The sequence below is a fragment of the Petromyzon marinus genome, chromosome 66, assembly GCF_048934315.1.
Source record: "Petromyzon marinus isolate PM22_M1 ecotype Great Lakes invasive population chromosome 66, UKy_Petmar_22M1.pri1.0, whole genome shotgun sequence".
Lineage (NCBI taxonomy): Eukaryota > Metazoa > Chordata > Hyperoartia > Petromyzontiformes > Petromyzontidae > Petromyzon > Petromyzon marinus.
In genome coordinates this window covers 11,604,328-11,611,662 of record NC_133732.1, presented here as the reverse complement: position 1 = coordinate 11,611,662, position 7,335 = coordinate 11,604,328, and positions in this window count along the sequence as shown.

Sequence of the window (7,335 nt, the reverse complement as noted above, 5' to 3'; positions counted from 1 at the left end):
CTCCCTGTCTCTCTCCCTGTCTCTCTCCCTGTCTCTCTCCGTGTCTCTCTCCCTCCCTTTCTCCCTCCCTGTCTCCCTCCCTCCCTGTCTCCCTCCCTGTCTCCCTCCCTGTCTCCTCGTGTCTCCCTCCCTGTCTCCCTCCCTGTCTCTCTCCCTGTCTCTCTCCCTGTCTCCCTCCCTGTCTCCCTCCCTGTCTCCCTCCCTGTCTCCCTCCCTGTCTCCCTCCCTCCCTGTCTCCCTCCCTGTCTCCCTCCCTGTCTCTCTCCCTGTCTCTCTCCCTGTCTCCCTCCCTGTCTCCCTCACTCCTTGTCTCCCTGTCTCCCTCCCTGTCTCCCTCCGTGTCTCTCTCCCTGTCTCCCTCCCTGTCTCCCTCCCTCTCTCCCTCCCTGTCTCTCTCCCTGTCTCACTCCCTGTCTCTCTCCCTGTCTCTCTCCGTGTCTCTCTCCCTCCCTGTCTCCCTCCCTGTCTCCCTCCCTCCCTGTCTCCCTCCCTGTCTCCCTCCCTGTCTCCCTCCCTCCTTGTCTCCCTCCTTGTCTCCCTCCCTGTCTCTCTCCCTCCCTGTCTCCCTCCCTCCCTGTCTCTCTCCCTGTCTCTCTCCCTGTCTCTCTCCCTGTCTCCCTCCCTCCCTGTCTCCCTCCCTGTCTCCCTCCCTGTCTCCCTCCCTGTCTCCCTCCCTGTCTCTCTCCCTGTCTCTCTCCCTGTCTGCCTCCCTGTCTCTCTCCCAGTCTCTCTCCCTGTCTCCCTCCCTGTCTCCCTCCCTGTCTCCTCGTGTCTCCCTCCCTGTCTCCCTCCCTGTCTCCCTCCCTGTCTCTCTCCCTGTCTCTCTCCCTGTCTCTCTCCCTGTCTCTCTCCCTGTCTCCCTCCCTCCCTGTCTCCCTCCCTGTCTCCCTCCCTGTCTCCCTCCCTGTCTCCCTCCCTGTCTCTCTCCCTCCCTGTCTCTCTCCCTCCCTGTCTCCCTCCTTGTCTCCCTCCCTGTCTCCCTCCTTGTCTCCCTCCCTGTCTCCCTCCCTCTCTCCCTCCCTCCCTCCCTGTCTCCTTCCCTGTCTCCCTCCCTGTCTCCCTCCCTGTCTCCCTCCCTCCCTGTCTCCCTCCCTGTCTCCCTTCCTGTCTCTCTCCCTGTCTCCCTCCCTGTCTCCCTCCCTGTCTCTCTCCCTGTCTCCCTCCCTGTCTCCCTCCCTGTCTCCCTCCCTGTCTCTCTCCCTGTCTCCCTCCCTGTCTCCTCGTGTCTCCCTCCCTGTCTCCCTCCCTGTCTCCCTCCCTGTCTCTCTCCCTGTCTCCCTCCTTGTCTCTCTCCCTGTCTCTCTCCCTGTCTCCCTCCCTGTCTCCCTCCCTGTCTCCTCGTGTCTCCCTCCCTGTCTCCCTCCCTGTCTCCCTCCCTCCCTGTCTCCCTCCCTGTCTCCCTCCCTGTCTCTCTCCCTGTCTCTCTCCCTGTCTCCCTCCCTGTCTCCCTCCCTGTCTCCCTCCCTGTCTCTCTCCCTGTCTTCCTCCCTGTCTCCCTCCCTGTCTCCCTCCCTGTCTCCCTCCCTGTCTCCCTCCCTGTCTCCCTCCCTGTCTCCCTCCCTGTCTCTGTCCCTGTCTCCCTCCCTGTCTCTCTCCCTGTCTCCCTCCCTGTCTCCCTCCCTGTCTCCCTCCCTGTCTCCCTCCCTGTCTCCCTCCCTTTCTCCCTCCCTGTCTCCCTCCCTGTCTCTCTCCCTGTCTCTCTCCCTGTCTGCCTCCCTGTCTCCCTCCCTGTCTCCCTCCCTGTCTCTCTCCCAGTCTCTCTCCCTGTCTCCCTCCCTGTCTCCCTCCCTGTCTCCTCGTGTCTCCCTCCCTGTCTCCCTCCCTGTCTCCCTCCCTGTCTCTCTCCCTGTCTCCCTCCTTGTCTCTCTCCCTGTCTCCCTCCCTGTCTCCCTCCCTGTCTCCCTCCCTGTCTCTCTCCCTGTCTCCCTCCTTGTCTCTCTCCCTGTCTCTCTCCCTGTCTCCCTCCCTGTCTCCCTCCTTGTCTCCCTGTCTCCCTCCCTGTCTCCCTCCCTCCCTGTCTCCCTCCCTGTCTCTCTCCCTGTCTCTCTCCCTGTCTCCATCCCTGTCTCCCTCCCTGTCTCCCTCCCTCCTTGTCTCCCTCCCTGTCTCCCTCCCTGTCTCTCTCCCTGTCTCTCTCCCTGTCTCCCTCCCTCCCTGTCTGCCTCCCTGTCTCCCTCCCTGTCTCCCTCCCTGTCTCCCTCCCTGTCTCTCTCCCTGTCTCTCTCCCTCCCTGTCTCCCTCCTTGTCTCCCTCCCTGTCTCCCTCCTTGTCTCCCTCCCTGTCTCCCTCCCTCTCTCCCTCCCTCCCTGTCTCCTTCCCTGTCTCCCTCCCTGTCTCCCTCCCTGTCTCCCTCCCTCCCTGTCTCCCTCCCTGTCTCCCTCCCTGTCTCTCTCCCTGTCTCCCTCCCTGTCTCCCTCCCTGTCTCCCTCCCTGTCTTCTTCCCTGTCTCCCTCCCTGTCTCCCTCCCTGTCTCCCTCCCTGTCTCCCTCCCTGTCTCCCTCCCTCCCTGTCTCCCTCCCTGTCTCCCTCCCTGTCTCCCTCCCTTTCTCCCTCCCTGTCTCCCTCCCTGTCTCTCTCCCTGTCTCTCTCCCTGTCTGCCTCCCTGTCTCCCTCCCTGTCTCCCTCCCTGTCTCCCTCCCTGTCTCCCTCCCTGTCTCTCTCCCTGTCTCTCTCCCTGTCTGCCTCCCTGTCTCCCTCCCTGTCTCCCTCCCTGTCTCTCTCCCAGTCTCTCTCCCTGTCTCCCTCCCTGTCTCCCTCCCTGTCTCCTCTTGTCTCCCTCCCTGTCTCCCTCCCTGTCTCCCTCCCTGTCTCTCTCCCTGTCTCCCTCCTTGTCTCTCTCCCTGTCTCCCTCCCTGTCTCCCTCCCTGTCTCCCTCCCTGTCTCTCTCCCTGTCTCCCTCCTTGTCTCTCTCCCTGTCTCTCTCCCTGTCTCCCTCCCTGTCTCCCTCCCTGTCTCCCTCCTTGTCTCCCTGTCTCCCTCCCTGTCTCCCTCCCTCCCTGTCTCCCTCCCTGTCTCTCTCCCTGTCTCTCTCCCTGTCTCCATCCCTGTCTCCCTCCCTGTCTCCCTCCCTCCTTGTCTCCCTCCCTGTCTCCCTCCCTGTCTCTCTCCCTGTCTCTCTCCCTGTCTCCCTCCCTCCCTGTCTCCCTCCCTGTCTCCCTCCCTGTCTCCCTCCCTGTCTCCCTCCCTGTCTCTCTCCCTGTCTCTCTCCCTCCCTGTCTCCCTCCTTGTCTCCCTCCCTGTCTCCCTCCTTGTCTCCCTCCCTGTCTCCCTCCCTCTCTCCCTCCCTCCCTGTCTCCTTCCCTGTCTCCCTCCCTGTCTCCCTCCCTGTCTCCCTCCCTCCCTGTCTCCCTCCCTGTCTCCCTCCTTGTCTCTCTCCCTGTCTCCCTCCCTGTCTCCCTCCCTGTCTCCCTCCCTGTCTCTCTCCCTGTCTCCCTCCTTGTCTCTCTCCCTGTCTCTCTCCCTGTCTCCCTCCCTGTCTCCCTCCCTGTCTCCCTCCTTGTCTCCCTGTCTCCCTCCCTGTCTCCCTCCCTCCCTGTCTCCCTCCTCCTCTCCCTGTCTCTCTCCCTGTCTCTCTCCCTGTCTCCATCCCTGTCTCCCTCCCTGTCTCCCTCCCTCCTTGTCTCCCTCCCTGTCTCCCTCCCTGTCTCTCTCCCTGTCTCTCTCCCTGTCTCCCTCCCTCCCTGTCTCCCTCCCTGTCTCCCTCCCTGTCTCCCTCCCTGTCTCCCTCCCTGTCTCTCTCCCTGTCTCTCTCCCTCCCTGTCTCCCTCCTTGTCTCCCTCCCTGTCTCCCTCCTTGTCTCCCTCCCTGTCTCCCTCCCTCTCTCCCTCCCTCCCTGTCTCCTTCCCTGTCTCCCTCCCTGTCTCCCTCCCTGTCTCCCTCCCTCCCTGTCTCCCTCCCTGTCTCCCTCCCTGTCTCTCTCCCTGTCTCCCTCCCTGTCTCCCTCCCTGTCTCCCTCCCTGTCTCTCTCCCTGTCTCTCTCCCTGTCTTCTTCCCTGTCTCCCTCCCTGTCTCCCTCCCTGTCTCCCTCCCTGTCTCCTTCCCTGTCTCCCTCCCTCCCTGTCTCCCTCCCTGTCTCCCTCCCTGTCTCCCTCCCTGTCTCCCTCCCTTTCTCCCTCCCTGTCTCCCTCCCTGTCTCTCTCCCTGTCTCTCTCCCTGTCTGCCTCCCTGTCTCCCTCCCTGTCTCCCTCCCTGTCTCTCTCCCAGTCTCTCTCCCTGTCTCCCTCCCTGTCTCCCTCCGTGTCTCCTCGTGTCTCCCTCCCTGTCTCCCTCCCTGTCTCCCTCCCTGTCTCTCTCCCTGTCTCCCTCCTTGTCTCTCTCCCTGTCTCCCTCCCTGTCTCCCTCCCTGTCTCTCTCCCTGTCTCTCTCCCTGTCTCCCTCCCTGTCTCCCTCCCTGTCTCCCTCCCTGTCTCCCTCCCTCCCTGTCTCCCTCCCTCCCTGTCTCCCTCCCTGTCTCCCTCCCTGTCTCTCTCCCTGTCTCTCTCCCTGTCTCCCTCCCTGTCTCCCTCCCTGTCTCCCTCCCTGTCTCTCTCCCTGTCTCTCTCCCTGTCTCTCTCCCTGTCTCCCTCCCTGTCTCCCTCCCTGTCTCCCTCCCTGTCTCCTCGTGTCTCCCTCCCTGTCTCCCTCCCTGTCTCTCTCCCTGTCTCTCTCCCTGTCTCTCTCCCTGTCTCCTTCCCTGTCTCCCTCCCTGTCTCCCTCCTTGTCTCCCTCCCTGTCTCCCTCCCTGTCTCCCTCCCTCCCTGTCTCCCTCCCTGTCTCCCTCCCTGTCTCTCTCCCTGTCTCTCTCCCTGTCTCCCTCCCTGTCTCCCTCCCTGTCTCTCTCACTGTCTCCCTCCCTGTCTCCCTCCCTGTCTCCCTCCCTGTCTCCCTCCCTGTCTCTCTCCCTGTCTCCTTCCCTGTCTCTCTCCCTGTCTCCCTCCCTGTCTCCCTCCCTCCCTGTCTCCCTTCCTGTCTCCCTCCCTGTCTCCATCCCTGTCTCCCTCCCTGTCTCTCTCCCTGTCTCTCTCCCTGTCTCCCTCCCTGTCTCCCTCCCTGTCTCCCTCCCTCCCTGTCTCCCTCCCTCCCTGTCTCCCTCCCTGTCTCCCTCCCTGTCTCTCTCCCTGTCTCTCTCCCTGTCTCCCTCCCTGTCTCCCTCCCTGTCTCCCTCCCAGTCTCTCTCCCTGTCTCTCTCCCTGTCTCTCTCCCTGTCTCCCTCCCTGTCTCCCTCCCTGTCTCCCTCCCTGTCTCCTCGTGTCTCCCTCCCTGTCTCCCTCCCTGTCTCTCTCCCTGTCTCTCTCCCTGTCTCTCTCCCTGTCTCCTTCCCTGTCTCCCTCCCTGTCTCCCTCCTTGTCTCCCTCCCTGTCTCCCTCCCTGTCTCCCTCCCTCCCTGTCTCCCTCCCTGTCTCCCTCCCTGTCTCTCTCCCTGTCTCTCTCCCTGTCTCCCTCCCTGTCTCCCTCCCTGTCTCCCTCACTCCTTGTCTCCCTGTCTCCCTCCCTGTCTCCCTCCCTGTCTCTCTCCCTGGCTCCCTCCCTGTCTCCCTCCCTCTCTCCCTCCCTGTCTCTCTCCCTGTCTCTCTCCCTGTCTCTCCCTGTCTCTCTCCGTGTCTCTCTCCCTCCCTGTCTCCCTCCCTGTCTCCCTCCCTCCCTGTCTCCCTCCCTGTCTCCCTCCCTGTCTCCCTCCCTCCTTGTCTCCCTCCTTGTCTCCCTCCCTGTCTCTCTCCCTCCCTGTCTCCCTCCCTCCCTGTCTCTCTCCCTGTCTCTCTCCCTGTCTCTCTCCCTGTCTCCCTCCCTCCCTCCCTGTCTCCCTCCCTGTCTCCCTCCCTGTCTCCCTCCCTCCCTGTCTCCCTCCCTGTCTCTCTCCCTGTCTCTCTCCCTCCCTGTCTCCCTCCTTGTCTCCCTCCCTGTCTCCCTCCTTGTCTCCCTCCCTGTCTCCCTCCCTCCCTCCCTGTCTCCCTCCCTGTCTCCCTCCCTGTCTCCCTCCCTGTCTCCCTCCCTCCCTGTCTCCCTCCCTGTCTCCCTCCCTGTCTCTCTCCCTGTCTCCCTCCCTGTCTCCCTCCCTGTCTCTCTCCCTGTCTCCCTCCCTGTCTCCCTCCCTGTCTCCCTCCCTGTCTATCTCCCTGTCTCCCTCCCTGTCTCCTCGTGTCTCCCTCCCTGTCTCCCTCCCTGTCTCCCTCCCTGTCTCTCTCCCTGTCTCCCTCCTTGTCTCTCTCCCTGTCTCTCTCCCTGTCTCCCTCCCTGTCTCCCTCCCTGTCTCCCTCCCTGTCTCCCTCCCTGTCTCCTCGTGTCTCCCTCCCTGTCTCCCTCCCTGTCTCCCTCCCTCCCTGTCTCCCTGTCTCTCTCCCTGTCTGCCTCCCTGTCTCCCTCCCTGTCTCCCTCCCTGTCTCTCTCCCAGTCTCTCTCCCTGTCTCCCTCCCTGTCTCCCTCCCTGTCTCCTCGTGTCTCCCTCCCTGTCTCCCTCCCTGTCTCCCTCCCTGTGTCTCTCCCTGTCTCCCTCCTTGTCTCTCTCCCTGTCTCCCTCCCTGTCTCCCTCCCTGTCTCCCTCCCTGTCTATCTCCCTGTCTCCCTCCTTGTCTCTCTCCCTGTCTCTCTCCCTGTCTCCCTCCCTGTCTCCTCCCCTGTCTCCCTTCTTGTCTCCCTCCCTGTCTCCCTCCCTGTCTCCCTCCCTCCCTGTCTCCCTCCCTGTCTCCCTCCCTGTCTCTCTCCCTGTCTCTCTCCCTCCCTGTCTCCCTCCCTGTCTCCCTCCCTGTCGCCCTCCCTCCTTGTCTCCCTCCCTGTCTCCCTCCCTGTCTCTCTCCCTGTCTCTCTCCCTGTCTCCCTCCCTGTCTCCCTCCCTGTCTCCCTCCCTGTCTCCCTCCCTGTCTCTCTCCCTGTCTCTCTCCCTGTCTCCCTCCTTGTCTCTCTCCGTGTCTCTCTCCCTGTCTCCTTCCCTGTCTCCCTCCCTGTCTCCCTCCCTGTCTCCCTCCCTCCCTGTCTCCCTCCCTGTCTCCCTCCCTGTCTCTCTCCCTGTCTCCCTCCCTGTCTCCCTCCCTGTCTCCCTCCCTGTCTCTCTCCCTGTCTCTCTCCCTGTCTTCTTCCCTGTCTCCCTCCCTGTCTCCCTCCCTGTCTCCCTCCCTGTCTCCTTCCCTGTCTCCCTCCCTCCCTGTCTCCCTCCCTGTCTCCCTCCCTGTCTCCCTCCCTGTCTCCCTCCCTTTCTCCCTCCCTGTCTCCCTCCCTGTCTCTCTCCCTGTCTCTCTCCCTGTCTGCCTCCCTGTCTCCCTCCCTGTCTCCCTCCCTGTCTCTCTCCCAGTCTCTCTCCCTGTCTCCCTCCCTGTCTCCCTCCGTGTCTCCTCGTGTCTCCCTCCCTGTCTCCCTCCCCTGTCT